Source organism: Strix uralensis, chromosome 9 (genome assembly GCF_047716275.1).
Source record: "Strix uralensis isolate ZFMK-TIS-50842 chromosome 9, bStrUra1, whole genome shotgun sequence".
In the NCBI taxonomy this organism is placed as follows: domain Eukaryota; kingdom Metazoa; phylum Chordata; class Aves; order Strigiformes; family Strigidae; genus Strix; species Strix uralensis.
The window spans coordinates 18,154,507-18,172,540 of record NC_133980.1 but is presented as its reverse complement, the minus strand read 5'-3'; the positions used below and the strand labels follow the sequence as shown (position 1 = coordinate 18,172,540).

Genomic DNA, 18,034 nt, shown 5'->3' with positions numbered 1-18,034 from the left:
TAATCTTGCATTTTTTAAACAAAAGAATTTTTCACTTTTGCAAAGAGTGGCATAAATACGATAGGTGAAAACACTCTAAGAATTTCTAACCATACAGGTAGTATAAGGATATGTAGTGTGTGAAAGTTTTGCTGTAGTGTGGTAATGCTGAGTGTCTGTATTGAATCAGTTTGTATTGTTCTCAGAAGATTCGGTGCGGTAAGACACATTGATATTAATCATTCCCTGTTAACGATCCTTCTGACTTTGCAGACTACATCCTAATAGCCATCTTACATCTAAGCACAGACCTGAGGTTCCTGTTAAATGCCAACTAGGCACACTGCAGGCAGCATGGAGCTGCTGCCCACACTGGGTGTGAAGCCATGCTTCACTGTGTTGTGGGTAAAGACTTGCATGAGCAGGCCCCATGACTCCATTACAAGAGCTGTGAAAATTCATAAATTGAAATTTTACAATATGCCTGCGTACTGATCTAAATCAGCATACAGATCTAAACTGCAGATAAGACCCTTAAGCTACTGTTTCCTTTTGCCCATACATAGATACACTGATAGATGAATGACTAAGCAAAGCGTTAGTTATTTATGCACATATAAAGCTGACTTTCTAGGGCCCCTGACAACACGGGAGACAGTGGTTTAATTTTACTATGTCTATTCTGCATATTCTAGCAAAAACAATAGCAGTTTTCTGCTTATTAAGTGAATACTTTCAGTGAGGTCATCCTTCTATACAATAAATGGAAGATAGAGTGCCTACCATGTGTGTATATATATATACAGTAGGCACTCTATGTACATAAATATATATATTTTTTTTTATGGCTGAAGTAGCTAAATGCTCCACTTGCTAAACAGATTATTCTGGGAGACCAGAAGGCTGGTTTGTGGTAATGCAGAGCATTTTAAAAATAGCTCCAGATGCCAGTATTGACACTGTTCAACTGAAGCTGTATGATTGCACAGAGCCCCAGTAAAAGCAGAAGCTGGCCTGTCTGGAGCAGTTTGAAGCTTCGGAGCCATGACTCTGAAGTGAGGCATTAGTGTTAACAGGTTGACAGGAAGGGATGACTCTGCCTCCTGAGGGAAGCTGCAGTCACTGGCCACTGCTTTCCCTTTTGCTTAAATAAAATAAAAAATGTTAATGTTTCTCTTTTTGTGAAAAGCAAGTACACATACAATGTCTGTCCCCGATATATTCATCAAAATAAACTTCCTATACTCTGTGTTTTTCTCAAAACTTTTTGCAACGTGTAGATCATTTTAAAGCATGCTTCTCTCTTCTCCATGTGCTCAAAGGCCACATCTGTCTATGGAGACTAAATGTAATTTTCTTGAACCACGCAGACTCAGTAAGGAGATGCCAACCATGCCCCATCCATATACTGTCTGCATTCAGAAGTATTCTCGAAGAAGATAATTATAGGTAAACTATGTAAAATCTAGCTTTACTGTTTTGTCAAGTCAGAAACTCTATGTAGTACCTGTGTTATGGCTTACTGTTACCTAACAATCAACCACAGGCTGGTCCTAGATGTAATAAAAATTAGGCTGCTGTGTCCTCAGAAGCAGCCGTATTAGGTGGGAAACCTGCTTGTCTGTAGTAAGCCTCTGGCTAATGGTTGAGCGACAACAAGCCATGAGCAAAATGAAAGCTTGCATCAAAGTTATTATATGACTTTTGAAAACAGGACTTATGCTCTGAAATTACCTGCCTGCTTCCGAAATGCTTAAACTGTAGTATCTGCATACGTGCATACTTCCTTAACTGATCATCACACAGAAAAAATCTGAGACTCCTCAGATCATTTACAGTGTCCTTCTTGCCTCTGAAATACCTGTTTTTGAGTGCTTGTCTCTGTTCTCAGGTATCAAATTCAGTCTTCTCAGTGATGTATACTTTGGTTAAATGCAGGGAGCATCTATTAAAGATGCCTGAAAATCAAACACAAAATAAATTACAAGTTACCTCAAGGAAACCCAGCATTTAAGACTGCATTGCAAAGACTCTGCAGTTACATAAAATTAAGAAAATGTTAGAGGTTGGGGAGGCATTCATATATCAGAAATACAAGACCCTGAGACAGCTAGGTTTCAGTGGAGGACCAATGCTTACAACAGAATAGTTTCAAAGGCTCTGTACACGTAACATTTATATTTATGGATTTTTTGTATGTGAGGTTTTTGTTAAGTTGCTAAGTAAAGCCAATTGCTAGTGACAATTGGCAAAGCCAATTTGTCTTTAAATGAAAAATCATATCCTGCTGACTAAAACTTTATCTCAAATACTGTTCAGAACTGTCATCTGTTTGGATATTTGAAAGCAAACATTCAGAGCACATTATGTCATACTAAGTGCCAGATAGATACTACCATGAATGTACCTTATTTTTCTGGTAAATGTAGTACTTGTGAAATATTCTAGAGTCATGGTTTTGGATGCTGCAGTATTTTAGCCATTAGGGTTATTGCATTGCAGGTTTATTTCCCTGCACTACCCATCTGACAATTGAGGGACCATCAAGAAGGCTCATTGAGCAGCTTACTCTCTTTATTTGTTTGTTCCTTGCTTTGCCCTATGAAATATATCAAATTAATCAATTTAGCTATCAAAAATGGTGCTTTTTATGATGAGGATACTTTTCATTTCCATGCTCTCTATATTTTTCTTTCTGCTAAATGGCCATCAAAAGGAGACAGTTAAGGATATGCTTTACAGGTTCTGGTATGATATTCTTTCAACCATGAAAACCAATATATCACACGTAAAAGTTGCAGTAAAATCAGCTAACAAACGCATTCAGACAAAGCTGTCTTAGTGTGAATGGCTGCTAACGGCACTTGTGGTTGTGGGGAAAAATAGCATCAAGCTCACTGTACAAATTATTACCTTCAGGTGTTTTATTGTGTTTTTTTGTTACAGGACCTGGGAGCTGGCTTTCAAGATCATGAACATTCTCAGTGTTGCTGCATATAGAAAATGTAGTAAAAAACATCCCTTTATACAGTTGATTTCAATTTTATTAATTCAGTTAAGTTGCTAATACCAAAGATAGTTTGAAAATGCTTTCAAATGAAGAAAGAAGTTCAGTATTTTCTCCTGTGACATCACCTCCTCTGTTGTTCCCTCTTCTGTGACCTTGGTGCTGACTGTTATACAGTACAAATACTTGATACGAGAACTCCACCATTTGTAATCTGGATAATCTTTGAAGTACAAGGAGCAAGTGGTAGAAGAACTTTTGCTCTGATGACATTTAACCAGTGTCTTGCTGCATGTGCTGACCTTTGCAATATTTACCACTGGTGCACTCAGTGAAACAAGTCACCATCAGTGCTTGGATTTTAACAAAGCTTAAAGCTATATGCCTGTTACTAATAGAAGGCATAAAAGAAAGGCCGGAAGATATATTCAAAACAGAACCTCCTTGGCCAACTGTGCTTGGAGCTACTTTTGCCAGGACAGCTGGAATTGTTTTAATTGTAGTTCTTATGATCATCATTGTAATTAGCTACTGCCTCTTCTGCAGAGAAGGAAAACATGCTGGCCATTTAAATAGCTCAAATAAAAAGGCCAGAAAAACTATCATTATTCATGGACTGCAGATGAGTTTGCATCTTCTGCTACTTCTGATAACAGCTATGGGAAGACACCCTGATAACACTATTTTACATTTATCAGCCTTTCTTGTTTTGTTGTTTGCACTATGCTTTAACCCTGTGGTTTATGGTCAGCGAAACACAGAGCTGCAAACCAAGCTATTCAACAGGCAAAGACCTGGTGCACTTACTCACCGCATGGCAAACAGTAATGACATCGCAGCTATTTAGCTTACTGAGTTAGGTGGCTGTTCCTAGACGTAAAACTCTAGCTCTTGCACCTTCTAAGAAACTATGATCATCAGCACTGTAAAATAAAGAAAAAAGCCTGGGATGCTCCTGCACAAAGTGTTTTTATGACACTGGCTGGTACTTAAAGGAAGTTGAACTGTTTGACTTTAACAATTTTCATATCCTTATGGCCATACTACTATGAAGCTTACGATGAAACAAGATCAAGCAGAAGACTGCATATGAGTTGGCATGTGAAAATGCTACAGGTTTGCAAAAGGAGATCTAAGACAGGATTTATTTTAAAAGAAATTAAAACCTACTTTCACTGGGCTGTAGTAAAAATGATGATTATAGAGAATACAGTGGAATCTAGCTGCGGGTACCTATTGTTAGCTAGGAAAACAAAAGCAGTGAAGTTGGGACCACAGCCTTTCCAAATACAAAATCAACTTGCAGAATCAAGTATCGGAATTGTTTTTAATATTTGAAAAGATGTACACTGTTTTGTCTTTACTCATTACATTTAGAACAATTAAGTTTTATTAAGATTTTAGTGAACTACCATTTTTTGGTGAATTTGTCCCCTTTACAGTTGAATGCTGAAATACATGAAAATTAGGAATACAAATCCTTATTTATTTATTTATTTATTTAAAGCAATAAGTTCTTGATCTAACAAGCCTGATACATTGTTCTTGTAGGACCTCTGCAAGTGCTGTACTTGAGGGAAGGACATGCATATTTTTCACCTCTTGCTTCCCCACAGTCACTGTATCCCCTGAAAAGTCTAGAGGTTGCCTTTTGGAGTAAGGTAAAGCTAATAAAATCTTCGGGTTTTTGTTTTTAGAGAGACTATGTAGATGTAGAAATTTGAAAAACTAGACTAATTTTTGTTGAAAATGTTTCCAGCACTCTCAGCCCCAAGAGACACATTCATAAGTACGTACACCAGAAAATGAGTTGTCAGCTTCTGAATGATTATAAAACTAAAGGAAAGCAAATCTGATGTTCACTTGCCTTTTAATGTTTACCCTTTTAGGGTATGCTTGCTTTAGCTTTGATATACATTTGTGAAACTAAAAATTATTTTTAAATTTAAAAAAATAATAAAATAAAAGCTAATATTCTTTCTGCTAATAGGATCCCAGAATCCTATCCCATGATGCTGTGATGAGGAAAAAAGTTACACTGTACTTCAGGATAAAATTTCAGTAACTGCTGCATTACTGTATGATTCACTACGTATTTATATGCTTATCTTGTGACATTTAAATTTGAAAGCAGTGGCCTTCTGTATGTGATCTTACTTCTGCAGATCTAACAAGCAGATGAAAATGCGAAGAAGAAAACTGCTTATTTAGCAGTGAGTTTAGAAGAGCCAATGAGATCCTCCACTGAAACCTAAAATACAAAAAAAAAAAAAAAAAGAGGAAGTATGAGCCCAGCCACTTGCCAATTTCTTCCGTGATCAGGCAGCAGATAAGCTGTTTTCAGCTTGGCATTTATTTTAGCTTAATGTCATTGTAAGTACAGCACAATTTGCACAGGAACTGAAAACTAAAGCCAGCTGATAATGAGCTACACTTTGCCAGTTGAAATGAGTTGTGAATTTTAGGTATGATGGGGAAAAAACATTTCCTGCCTCACAGTATAGCGTAAACAGAGAGAATGGGATCCAAGTAATGACTTGGGAAGAAGTGACCTGAGGTTTGTGGGTAAGCCGAGCCCTGCTTGGAGGCTACTGCTGCCTGGTGCCTGGCGGGCCCCTGCCCGGAGCTGCCAGCCCAGTGCTGCTCACTAGTGCCCTGGACAGCCCCGCGAGGGCCGTGGGCTGCACTGCTCTGTGGGGCCTTCCAGACTGCGGTGGGACTGCACGTTCCCGAGTGCTTGGTTAAACCTAGCGTTCGGTGAAGAAAACATCACAGGATGTCAGAAACAACAGATGAACCCTGAACTGTATGGTCATGTTGCCGTAAAGCAGGTATTAGAAAACCCTCTCAGACTCAATGTGAGTTTTAGAAAGCAGGCACTCTTTATTGCGGCGCTGGGCGCACAGGGGATAGCTCTTCCTCAAGTGTGTGCCCGCCAATTGTCTCAAAAGTCCAAACTTGTATAGTAACCAATCATACATATTCAGCATTATTCCGAGAAATGATTAACATATTCAACACTTTTCCTGGAACTCATTAATATATGTAAATGTCCTTCTCACATGTGCACTTAAGTTTCTGAGTAACCTTCGGGGATCCTCTGGTGGTCTCCAATAGTCTCCATCACGATGTTCGCTGGTTGACCCTTATCCTTGTGCATGCTCTTTCTACTTGGCTGATTCCCATCTTCTTGCTTAACTTGTACCACTTCTGTCCAGAACAGTTCTTTCTTCTCGCCAGTACCTATCATTAAGATTTATTTTTCTGTTTTCTTCTTAATCACCAAGTTAATCTATTGCAAGTATTTCATAATTTAAATTTTCCACTAACCACTACATATAGAAGATTATTAAGTTACAATTTTTACTTTAACTAAATACCTTTTATTTTACTATATTGATCAGTCTGATTTAATTATGTATTTATCAATACTTATCTTCATTACTACCATTAATCACTTTTATTCATTCGATTTCTTGATCCTTAAATCAAGATGGTAAAGGTCAGGGGATTTCAAGCAGCATTGTTGGTGCATAACAAGTTTCCTTAGTTTCATAAGACCTAACAAAATATTATAACCAACAAATATGATTCCTAAAGTTCATCTAGTTTCTACAATTGAATTTCACAACACACAGCCTTCTAACATGCTACTTCTACTACATTTAAATCTGGTGCTTTTTGTAACATTCACACCTACAAAACATGTCTTCTAGAGATGTACACATTTCAGCATGAAATGCCATGGAAAAATATGAAAACCAACTATATAATGATACCAAAGGTCCATATTAGCAACGGAAGTTAAAAATTATTTCAGACAAATACTAGAAAATAAAACAACAAAGATGCGGTCTTTGATTATTAATTTTGTTTTCACCATAAATAAATTTAATTCCTGCTGCTTTTCTTATTTCATCCTGTTATGCACAGTGTTGAAACAGGGGAGGAGAGAGCGGGTGAGAAGAGTCCTGCTCTAGGGGGGTGGGGAAAGTCCAACCTGATAGATGGAAAAAAGTGGTGTCTGTTTGAAGACTGGAGTAACACAGTGTGAAGCAGACCGTTCTGAGTATCGCTTAACTGCACTGCAAATACAGTACCAGATTTAGAATAACCACAAATTGAAACCTGAATAGTGGTGGAAACTGTCATCTCTACAGAATTTTGGTAACATGGGTAGAGTGATTGAGGGGATCTCTCTTCTGAGTGTCTTGTTCAAAAGCACTTGCTGCCCTTGATACCAGGAAGCAGATCTCAGTTTTCCCTTTCTGTGGCTTCTTTGGGGTTATAGCCCTAGGAGCAGATGGCCCTAAGTTCAGTCACTAGTGCAGATTTATGGTGGCTGTTATAACCATAGTAATTTCAGTATCTTTTAAAGGCAGACTGTACAGTCAAATTCAATTCCAGTTGATAAACCTTTAGGTAATACCAGATTTTCACATAGTTTAATCATTAGTGAGGTGATTATAGACCACAAGCTAAGGCAACCACAGACCTTTTCAAACAAATATGGTCAGCAAGTTATATTTAACTAGATGCTAAACATTCCAGAAGCATCAAATCCTTTTTTCCAATAGAGCTCCTCATGAAAGTAAGGGGTAATGCCAGTGGAATTTTTGTCAAGTAGGCAAAAGCTAATGAGGGATGTAACTAATTTCTGACTTTTTCCCCTTATCCCGTATGAGAGTTCTAAAATTGCTACTTTTGCTTTGTTGTGTTTTTATGTTTTAGCTGTTTTGTTCCTGCTCTTCCGCTGTATTTGTCCAGACATTGGTCCATTTTATAGCAGCAGAGAAGCTCAAACAGCAGAAGCAGCCAACCTTCTTTCCCATGGTGAGTAACCACAGGCTTGCAATGGCTGAGAACTATATGCCATGTAGAAAAAAGACATAGAGACTGATTGTCCTTGTTCTGATCCTTTTCCCTTCGGTGGATTATGATTGTTATTGCTGGTTATGATATTCATATATTTTTCATTGTTAATGGAGAGGATATCTTCTGATGATTTATACAGAGGATTTCAGAGTGACGGCAGCTGTTGATGGGTTATCATTTCGGGAAATGCAGATAGAAACACCTCGGGGTGTATCTTCAAGCTAGCCTTCACTACAGATGTTCTACTGTCCTGCAAAGCTTTTCAGCACTAGTTCCAGGAAGCTCTCTCAGGCAGTGCTGTTTTGCCCACATGTAAAGATAGGTTGGGAGATTTCACACATGCTGATGGAAACCAGTCCTTGGGTCTAAATAGAGTGGAGGCTAGACAGCAGTTTAATAGACCAGAAATAGACTCCTCTTCCACAGGAGCTAACATCTGCCGGCAGTAACTGCAATCATAGGATTAGCTTTCCAAATTTTAGGTATTTCAGGAGAAAGCATGCTTTTATATATATTTTTACCTTTTAGTGTTTCTACTCTGAAGGAAAGCTGGCATCATGTATATCATGATTATTCTCTTTCAGTGTCTTCAAATCAAAAAGTGATAGGTTTTGGTGATATGTCTTGTTTTCTGTATTCGCAAGCACAGTGAGTAGTGTGGTCTCTGACAATGAAGCACTGTGCTTTTCAGTGCATTTTTCACTGATAACAGAGATCCTGGAAAAGCAAGTTATGGCCTTACTGGTATATGTTCAGCCTGGCTTCCTAGGCCTAGAGCTTCAGTAGCACTTATAGCAGGACCATAGTGACTTCACTGAATTTGCAGTGATGTGACAGATTGAAATTCAGCTTGAGAAAGAAGTAAATGGATTCTCAGCTGAGTGAAGAGAAGTTGAACTTACATGATTACTTTCCAAAACAGATTCGCTCACAGCATTAGATGTTTCCAACAAAGCTGGCTAGCACATTGCTGGCAAAAGATTTTGTGAGCAAGTTTTGCTTGGATTGTTCTGCTTTGTCAGTGTGGTTTGGAACACAAAGGCTATTGTTTAAAAAGACATGGATGTTAATTTGCATTCCATTGCTGGGTTATTACACAGGGTGTGGAAAGAAAAAGCAAGCTCTGATTTTTTTTTAAAAAAATACATTGTTTCCTTTTTCCTTTCTTCTTCCTCGTGCCTGGTTCTCCTTTATTTTAATGTTTCTTCTCCATACTATGCTCTTTGAGATGGTGAGTGTCCTCTAGCACTTTCACGCAAATGTAAGTACATCCACAGCTGTGTCTGTAAAATAGAATAGAACAGAATAGAATAGAATATTTCAGTTGGAAGGCACCTACAGCAATCATCTAGTCCAGCTGCCTATAGATCATCTAGCAGAGCTATATAAACTAAAAAAAGAACTTAACTTACAGAATCAATTCTATAATGATGTCTATGAGCAGTGACACTTGCAGTATTTCTGCTCTGAAATTGGAAGGTAATTGCAGTATGAAAATCCATGTCCAAGCTATTCCAGAAAACTCTGCGTGTAGTTTCAGAAGTGGCATAGACCCCGCTTAGACCACACTGCCACCACCTCTGCCACCATCCATTGATTCTCAAACCCAAGCCACATGCTCCAGCTGCCTCCATAGCCCTGGTTCTAGTGGTCATACAGCAGTGTGGTGAGATGGATGAGCTCACTAATATAACCAGAAATAACCTTAACAAAAGACTGTTAGTTTTCAGTTGAACTGGTGAGCTGGTCTGAGCACAAAGGCTAGCATAAGGAGGGTGGGAGGAACTGGACACGGGAAAGGGGAAAGAGTAGAACTGTCAGGGCCCTGAAGGCACTAATAAGCCTTTTTTGGCCCCACCTGGGGCCTCCTCCCACACTCCCGCCCATGGACCCAGGGCCTCTATTTCGGTTTGGATGTACCTATTTCTACCACAGCCACGCCTGTGCCTGTCTGTAGGTCCTGTTGATCTGGGTTACTGTGGACTGTCTCAACCTCAGACCTGTGGACTGACTTCCTAGCCTGACCTTGGCTCTCTTCTGTCACTATGGTCCTGCCTGGTGATTACGAGGTTGGGTCTCATCCTGACCTGTAGACTGGCTTCCTGGATTGACCTCAGCCCTGCTCTGGCACCATGGACCTGCCTGGCAATCACAGGGCTGTGTCTGCCCCTGACCTGCAGACTGACTTCTCAGCCTGACCCTGGACCTGCCTCATTGCCATGAACATGCCTGATGATCTGGTTTGACCCTGGCTACTACCCCTAGCCTGCCCTGCTCCATTATTTTAGGACAGTAGGACAGTGTCTGGTGATGCCTCTGCTTTACTTGCTGTGATACATCTCGCTGTCCCTTAGGGAGCTGCCAGCCCTCGCTGTTCCCTGGCAAGGACCAGGCACTGGTAGCAGTGTGGTCTCTGACTGGCTCCTACCAGTCTAAATTAATTACAAGACTGTGTTAAGAGGTGGCAGTAACAATGAAGATGTTGTTACCTCTTCCAGGAGCTGCTTCCCAAAAGAAGCAGTCTTGCCTCTTCCTCAATGGCAGGTACTTGTTCCCACCCCTCTTCCTTGTGCCAGCACAAGCCTTTGTGCAGCAAGGCAGTGAACCAAAACAAATGTAATGAAGTTGGTTCTTGAAGAAAACAAGGCGTGGATTTATGTGGGGCAGGAACAAGCACCTAGTGTTGAGAAGAGTGGCTGACACAGCTTCAGCCTCAAGTGTTTGTGGAAGTCTGGCTGAAAGATCACCAGGGTTAGGGGTGTTCTGGTGATCACACCAGGTCTGTCTGGGATCCTGGGAAAGTGTGAGATTGGCCTAGGCTGAAGTGAGCGATGGCATGTCTTCCTTTCTGTCGCTACCCAGACTAGCTCAGGCATGAAGGTGCTGCTGCAGTTACATCCTGCAACTGGCAATGTAGATATAGCTGTGGTTGTTTAGGCCTTTCTTGCATAAGTAGACGAAGCAGCAAGCATATTCATATAGACCCAGAGGTGCTGGGCACAGGGTTTACTTTCAGTTCATACTGAATGAGGAGAAGGTCAAAACCTAAGTGTTCTGTGCTTGACTTTGCCAATGTATTTATGTGAGGATCAGCCCATTTAGTACTGATTGGTTGTTTTGGGTTTTTGTACTGCCTAGTATTTCTGTTGTTCTTTTCAAATGTCATCTTCTATCAGAATCAGCATGCAAGTAATGTCATGACTGGTATGTGTCTGAACCAGCTGTGTTCAGAAGATGTTAACTTCTGAAATCTTTAACCCACTAAGTGAGATCTCCAAGAAAAAGCTCTCACCATTGACCATAGTTGTAGCAGGGAAGATAGTGATTAGATGGAAATGGAGATTAAGCTATGCTCTTGATCATTAAGGTGTTCTCTCTGGATCTGGCTTTAGGCATGCTGAGGAAGCTTGCGCTGCAGTTGATTACTCGGGATCTGCTCCATATCTTCGGTATCCAGCTCTTGTGTTACGCTAACTTAATTTTTGGTAAATGAGGAAGGAGGGAAAGTTTTCATAAGAACTGATAAAGCCAGAACTGCCCAGCAAATAAAATGTATCATCTTCAACATAAGCAGGTAAGAAACCTCTAAGAAGATTAATGAAGAGAGAAAACGGTAATCAACAAGAATTTATTCAGTATGTTGTAGGGGAAAAACACATTTCATAAATTACTTATTACTAATGGTTGGATACTCATAAGAGAACATTCGCTTTCTGCCATTAATATTGAGGAATCTGTTAAGGACTTAATTAAAATTATTTGCTTTGGGACTAACAAGATACATTCGCATAAAGATTATGGTATTCTAGAAAATTCTGAAGTTCCAGAATTTATCAAATATTACGGACATATAAGGAATCATTGAAAAGACAGTCTAAAGGGTAGTAAAACCAAGCAGGCATGTGAAACAAACTGCCAGTATAAGTAAGGAGCAAATAATGAATGGTATCAAGGGTGGAAGAAACAAAGATTATTTTTGTCTGGAATAGAGTCCCTGATGCTTGGTAAAGATTAAACGGTTGTACATCTTGTTGTGAGCTATATTAAATCAGATTAAGGTTAATGAGTGCCAGATTAAGTGTTTTCCAGGATATTCAGTAAGGAAAGGAATCTGAAAAGCTGTTATTTTTTTTTTTCCAAGAGCGGAAAGTGTTGAAGGAGATTGGAATGGTACTTGGAGAGACATATTATTATTTTAATTGTTTTGCCCTTCTTTCTATATGCAGCTTGATGTTTTAAAGAAAAGTGGATACAGTCATGCTGTCCTCCTTTGAAGTCATAAATAATGTGAATAACACAGATGATTGATTCACGCCTAATGGCCGTTACTAAAAATATCCTCCACTTTTAGATTTGCACCTGAGTAAATCAACATAACCAGTAAAAAATTCTTGGTGCTTATGAATGATCCTGCAAAGGTCCAGTGAAAATTACAAAATAAAAGAACAAATGAAAGAAACTTACCTGCTGTTAGTCCACAGCAACACTCTTTCCTTGTCTGGTGAGCACTTCCTCAGACTAATTATATCATGGTTTTGGAAGCCTTTTATAATGTTTGTCTCTGACATCCCACTTCAATTTGTCTGACAACAATTCTTCTTGGTTGGAATAACCCACTTGTGCACGTAGTTCTGGGTTCTGTTCCTGAGTGAATCACTTAACCTCTCTGTCTTTTTCTCTTTCCATCCATAAAATTAGCATAATAATGCTAATTTATTGCAGGCTATAGTTAGGCTCAATTAATGTTTGTAATGATCTCTGAGATTGTTGGATAAAACATTCTGTAAAAGTGTATTATTATTGTTAATAGAGCCTTTTGTACAACTGCACTCTAACAAAGCACTACCATTGCTCTGTAGCTTTAGTCCTAAAATTTCACTGAAATTCCTAAGGACTTAATGGGATAAAACTTTCTGTTAGTGTTTCTATTTCTCTTCCTGACTCATTCATACCATCAGGAGAACAGTTTCAGTTCTGAAACATGGAAGAGCTGCAGAGTTTGTACGAAGAGAAATGATGTCATTTCATAAGTGATTTAGGTCTGAAAGCTTTTCAAACAGGGCCTCATTTACACTGACCTCGGTTCCAGCTGAACTAATTCAGACTTCAAAGAGCTGCGATGTGTAGAACAGCTTTCTTAAATTGAGGTACCTGTCTAGTTGGGAATATAAATAGTCCTTAACTGTGGAAATGATGGCAGTGTAAGAGAGTGGTAGTAGACACAACTCAATCTGTACCATTGGAGGAAAAGTAGTCTGAGGTTCATAGTTAATACTCTTGGGTTTGGTTACATATACCAGGTTAACAGCTGGAAGACAAAGGCTTAGAACTCCCCTCCCATTTGTCAGGAGCAGATGAAAAGCAAAGGAACAAGCCTCACAACTGAACTGGGTGGGAGAAATGGTTTGAGCAGCCCACACTTAGCAGCGTAAGGGATAGCTAAGCTTGAGCAAGTAAGCTTGAAATGGAGTTTTTGTTGCTTTGGTTCTACATTTGTTAGACTGTTTGGAGTTGTGAGACAGTCATCTATACCCATGGGTTTTAGGAAGTGAGACTTCTCCATCCTATTATGTGACATTTGATTTTATCAAATGCTAAACAGGTTTTTTGGAACTTCCAAAACACTTTCTTTTCTGCTGACATACTTCAGCTTCCTACCCCTGCTTGTTCTTGCACTTGTATTACTCAAAATTGATTTCTTACTCTTTTTAATAATGAGAAATGTGTGTTATTCTCATCCTGTCTGTTCTTCAAAATAGCTGAATGTCCCTACTGAAACTTTATGGAAAAAAACCCTCCAACAATAACTGAGAAAGACCATGTCCACAAAACTGATCCTGCTTAAATTCATATGTTTCAGAAGTAACTCTAATCAGGAGTTTATAAAAGGAAATTTTCTGGTGATTTGAAGACGTAAAATGGCTGAACTTTCTTTTGCAAAGAATAGATTTTATGTTGACTGCTCTGAGAAACTTCTTTTTTTTTTAACCTAATTCTTATTGCTCTCCTTGTCTACTGCCTGGTATTAATGATTTTGCTAAAATGACTGTATCTCTCTCCAGGCTGTTATGTGATTAAGCGAAGCCTCTTTCCATATCAAATCTTTGAGTCCGTTACTCTAAATGAAAACTCTGCCCCTTAAAACTGGAGGAAAAGAAGCAGGTGATGTGAACATGGAAATGCTGATCAACACAAGGGAAGCACAGGAAGAGTGTAGGTATGGCATCAAGCACGTTGTGCCATTTAGTACAGAGAAGAATAAAATTGATAGGAACACATTAAAAATACAATACCTAAATCCACTAATCAGGTAAATTAGCCAGGAGTGATACGAGATAGAAATTTGAAACCTTTGGCATTGTGTCTGGCAGCAGTTTAGAAAGCAAATAGGGCCTTAGGAGGTATAATTAGAGGGAGAGACCATGCTCATCAGTAATTAAAGACTCTTCAGGAAAAAAGCAAGACAAAGCCACTTTTTATTGCTATTTTGAGTGTCACGTTACACAGAAAATACAGAAATACAACCTGTAAAGGTAAGTGCAAATATCTATAAAGGCATCGCTTTCTTCATATTCTATGGATGGATTTACAGTTTTTAAAGAAATTCTCTTCACCATTTGTTTACAGTGAATCCCAGGTGTTCTAATCCTTAAAGATTTTATAGTTTATAGAGTACTAGACTGTAAGTGGCTGTTAGAAGTGTTTCACAAAAAAGCATATACAGCACTTCAATATACCTTAATACATGACTTCTCTGTGATTCTTCCGTTTAGGCAAGCCCATACTTTTTCATCATGCAGATTCATAACACATTGATACAATGCAGTATATCAGAATACATTTCATAATATTCAGATATTTGCTATTTTTGTAGAATCTCAGTATTTGCCTTTTATAAGTGGAATTGCCTTTAAATGCTGCTCTGCTTTTAATTCAGTAGTGCTGAAAAACATCCCCATCTAACAGGAACAGCAGGAGTTTGAACTTGCGTCTTAGACCACTTAGGTATTAGTTTTGATGGCTTGTTCATGTGAGTGTGGCAATTAAGAATGAAGGTGTGTAAACCATGTATAGGAATAACCAAGAACAACTGTTTCCTGTCCCAACAAATAATGGAAGAATTTGCTTAGCCATACAGAGACACAGAAGGAATTGCGGGAAAGCCTGGGAAAACGGTCAGCACTCAACTGATTTAGTCTGTATCCTTGGGTCAACTTGAGCTAGATGTGTGCACAAATGGAAGTCCAGGGCATGTTAGCTGGGTTAGGTATAAAAGTGCTTTACTTTGGCTCTAGAAAGGCAAACTGTTGAGGTTCTATCATCAGTCCTTTCTTCTCCTTCCCCCCCTGCCTTGTTGTCCAACAACAACTAGTTGAGGTTTCAGTACTGAAGAAAGTAGTAAGCAGTAGGATTTGGGACAGAAGGCATTTGACCGGTGAGTTCATTGCTAGCCTGAATGTCTGGGCATATGGATGCTTTGCTGAACGTGAGTGTTAGGTCAGAGAATTTAGTTCATGATCAAGGGTGTGTTTTGTCTTTTCCAAAATAATTCTAATTTCAAACTGAGTATTCATCAACAATGTATTTTTTGCAATGGCACTAGTGGAATGAGACAAATATAATTGATGTAGCTAAATTCAGAGGCTGAAACTGTTGTTCCAAGAGCAGGTTTGTTGAAAGGCTGTAGCCAGTTTTGGTATGCACTTTTGGAAACACCCACCCTGGATTCCCAGCTGTGCTTCATGTCCCCTTGTCACTGCTTTGTGAGGATGGTTTCACAGTACAGTTGACTACAGTTTCTTGAGGGCTGGGATTGATTCTATCCTTCGTTTTCTGTATGTTTCTTGTTTACTTGACAAACAGTTAAAAAAACCCCAAACATAACTACCGAGGTGAGAATGAACCTAAGCATAGTACGTCTGTTCATTCATTTATATATTATTAAGCATAACTTCCATGTCCAGGGTGTCTTCTGTAGCTAGAGGGACAATTTATTCTGTTGGTCCAGCTTGGGCCCATGTTGAATCAAGACAGAAGTGAGCTGATCCATACAAAATTGAAAGTGTTTGTCACTTTTTTCTCAACGTCTGCTAGTCTTCTTCCAGATATTTACTGCTACAAGGTTGGTCCTTGGCAGAGTTCCCAGTCTATCAGACTGCCCTCATGTATTTACTTCTAAGGATGACAAGATGTGGTAATACTTTCAGACAAAAATCAGTAGAGTTTTAGGGACTTTAAGTGAGTCTTTCTTTCCACAGCCTATCTCCTTTTGCTTCGGCTCTCCAAATGATCAACCTGGAGGACTAGGACTTTTCCTCTAAGAAGCCATATACCACAAGGTGGAGGCTGCAATGCAATGTGACTTTGGGACTTCTCATTCCTCACCAATTTTGATAAGCTATAGTATGTGCGGAGAGATTAGATGTTGTTGCCCTCGAGTGGTGATAAACAGAGGAAGAGGAAGCACGTTTACAAGTAGGAAGCTTGAAAAGTGGGTAAGATTATGGCACAAATGGCCTTTGAGATCCAGTGAGAATACTTGAAATGGCCTCACTTTAAGCTGATTGAATAAAGAACTGACACAAGCTAAAAGCATGGGCTGAGCTAGTCCTGACCCAGCAGAGGCAGGGAATTTTGAAGTCAAGAATCAAGAGAGCCAGTGCCTTGGGATTATAACAGTTTGGGCACAAATCAGGTTAGAGCTTAAGTCCCAAGTTTCTGACTGAGGAATAACATACAATATTAATGTATCTCTACCTTGAAAATTTGGGCCTAATTTGTGCAACCTACAAATGCAGTTTTTTGAATATATTTATTTACTGTGCCACGTATCATGCAGCTGTAGAAGGCCCTGGAATATGATTTCTGAACTGAATTTATGTTGACTATGAGGCAAAATCATTGCAAATCTAAGCCTGAAAAATTATTACTAAGCACTGAAAATGGTCCATTAAAGCAAGAGGTATGCATAAAGACTTAGACAAGCTCACTCCCCTGTTCACTGAGATGTTTATTCCTCTGCTGCGTTCACTGCCAGCAGGCTTTTATTATTTCCTAAATCACACAACCGAAAACACCTTGCTGTGTCTCTCCCAGATAAGTACTTCTCTGGGAGAATGAGAATGGCGACCTCAAGAATGCAGAATGGATGTATTTGTTGTGACACTCTGCTGAAATCTGTCTTTTGCTGAAAATCATTGTCTTTAAACAAACCTTTCGCTTGATTCTGAAATTGTAGTATCATACATTCTCTTAAACCTGAAAGACTGCTACATAAGGCCCAAATCTTCCCTTCTTGAAATCTATAGGAGCTTTGCCGTGGTTTTAAACAGGGCATGACTAGCTTGATAGTATACATTTGTAGTGCTAGGACCTGAATAATAGGCCTTGAAACAAAGTTGACCTCTAGATGAACCTCACAACCAAACACTATCCATTATTAATATCTGCTGATTAGTGAAATCTGTATTACCATTAGCGTTTAATATTGGTATCTGATCATTAAAGAAATATGTATGCTCATTAGTGAAAGATGTAGCTTAGACAAAATATAATCAGTTGTAAGGATGAAATGTCATGAGAATGTATCCAACTTTCCTTGTATGGCCTTGTTCAAGGCTGAGAAACCAGGTGTCTGACCTTGTTGGAATCTTTATGGGAACAGAACCAAGTAGATAAAGAGACTCCCTTGGTTCTGTCTGGCCTTGTTCAAGGCTGAGAACCCAAGTGTTTGGCCTTGTTGGAAACTCCCTTGGTTCTCCCGTCCGAGCCCTGGCCAGGCTTTGGGTAGAATCCAACAGGAGGATGAAACCAGATGTTTCTGCTCAAAGGAAGGTGCCAGTCATTTTGACTTGCTGATTTTTGACATATAAGGCTGGACCCTCTTGTCGCGACTTTGGAAGCCTCACCTACGGATGGAGGCACCGCGTAGGACTTCCCACTTGCAGGGAAAGGGACTTCAAATCCTCACTGCAACTGGGGCTCCCCAGCGACTGCGGATCTGGATGATGGTGACGTATGCAAGTGGTGATGTATCTTTCTTAATCACTATTCTCCCCATTGTGTAGTAATGATTAGGTGCATTACCTTGCTTATTCTTATTTTCTATAATTAACTGTATGTAGTAATAATTAAGTGTACTATTCTGTATTTTTCTTACTGCTTATTCTCTGT

The 18,034-nt window shown here is 39.3% G+C and overlaps 1 protein-coding gene and 1 long non-coding RNA gene across 2 annotated transcripts in view; both read left to right on the top strand.

The window, feature by feature from the left end:
- ZBTB38 (zinc finger and BTB domain containing 38) overlaps nt 1-18,034 on the top strand; it is a 59,855-nt gene that overhangs the window by 12,832 nt on the left and 28,989 nt on the right. The window lies entirely within an intron of this gene.
- On the top strand, nt 4,544-11,507 carry LOC141947277 (uncharacterized). Its single transcript, XR_012630067.1, has 3 exons — nt 4,544-4,647; nt 7,718-7,819; nt 11,254-11,507. It is a non-coding gene; the product is annotated as an uncharacterized LOC141947277 (long non-coding RNA).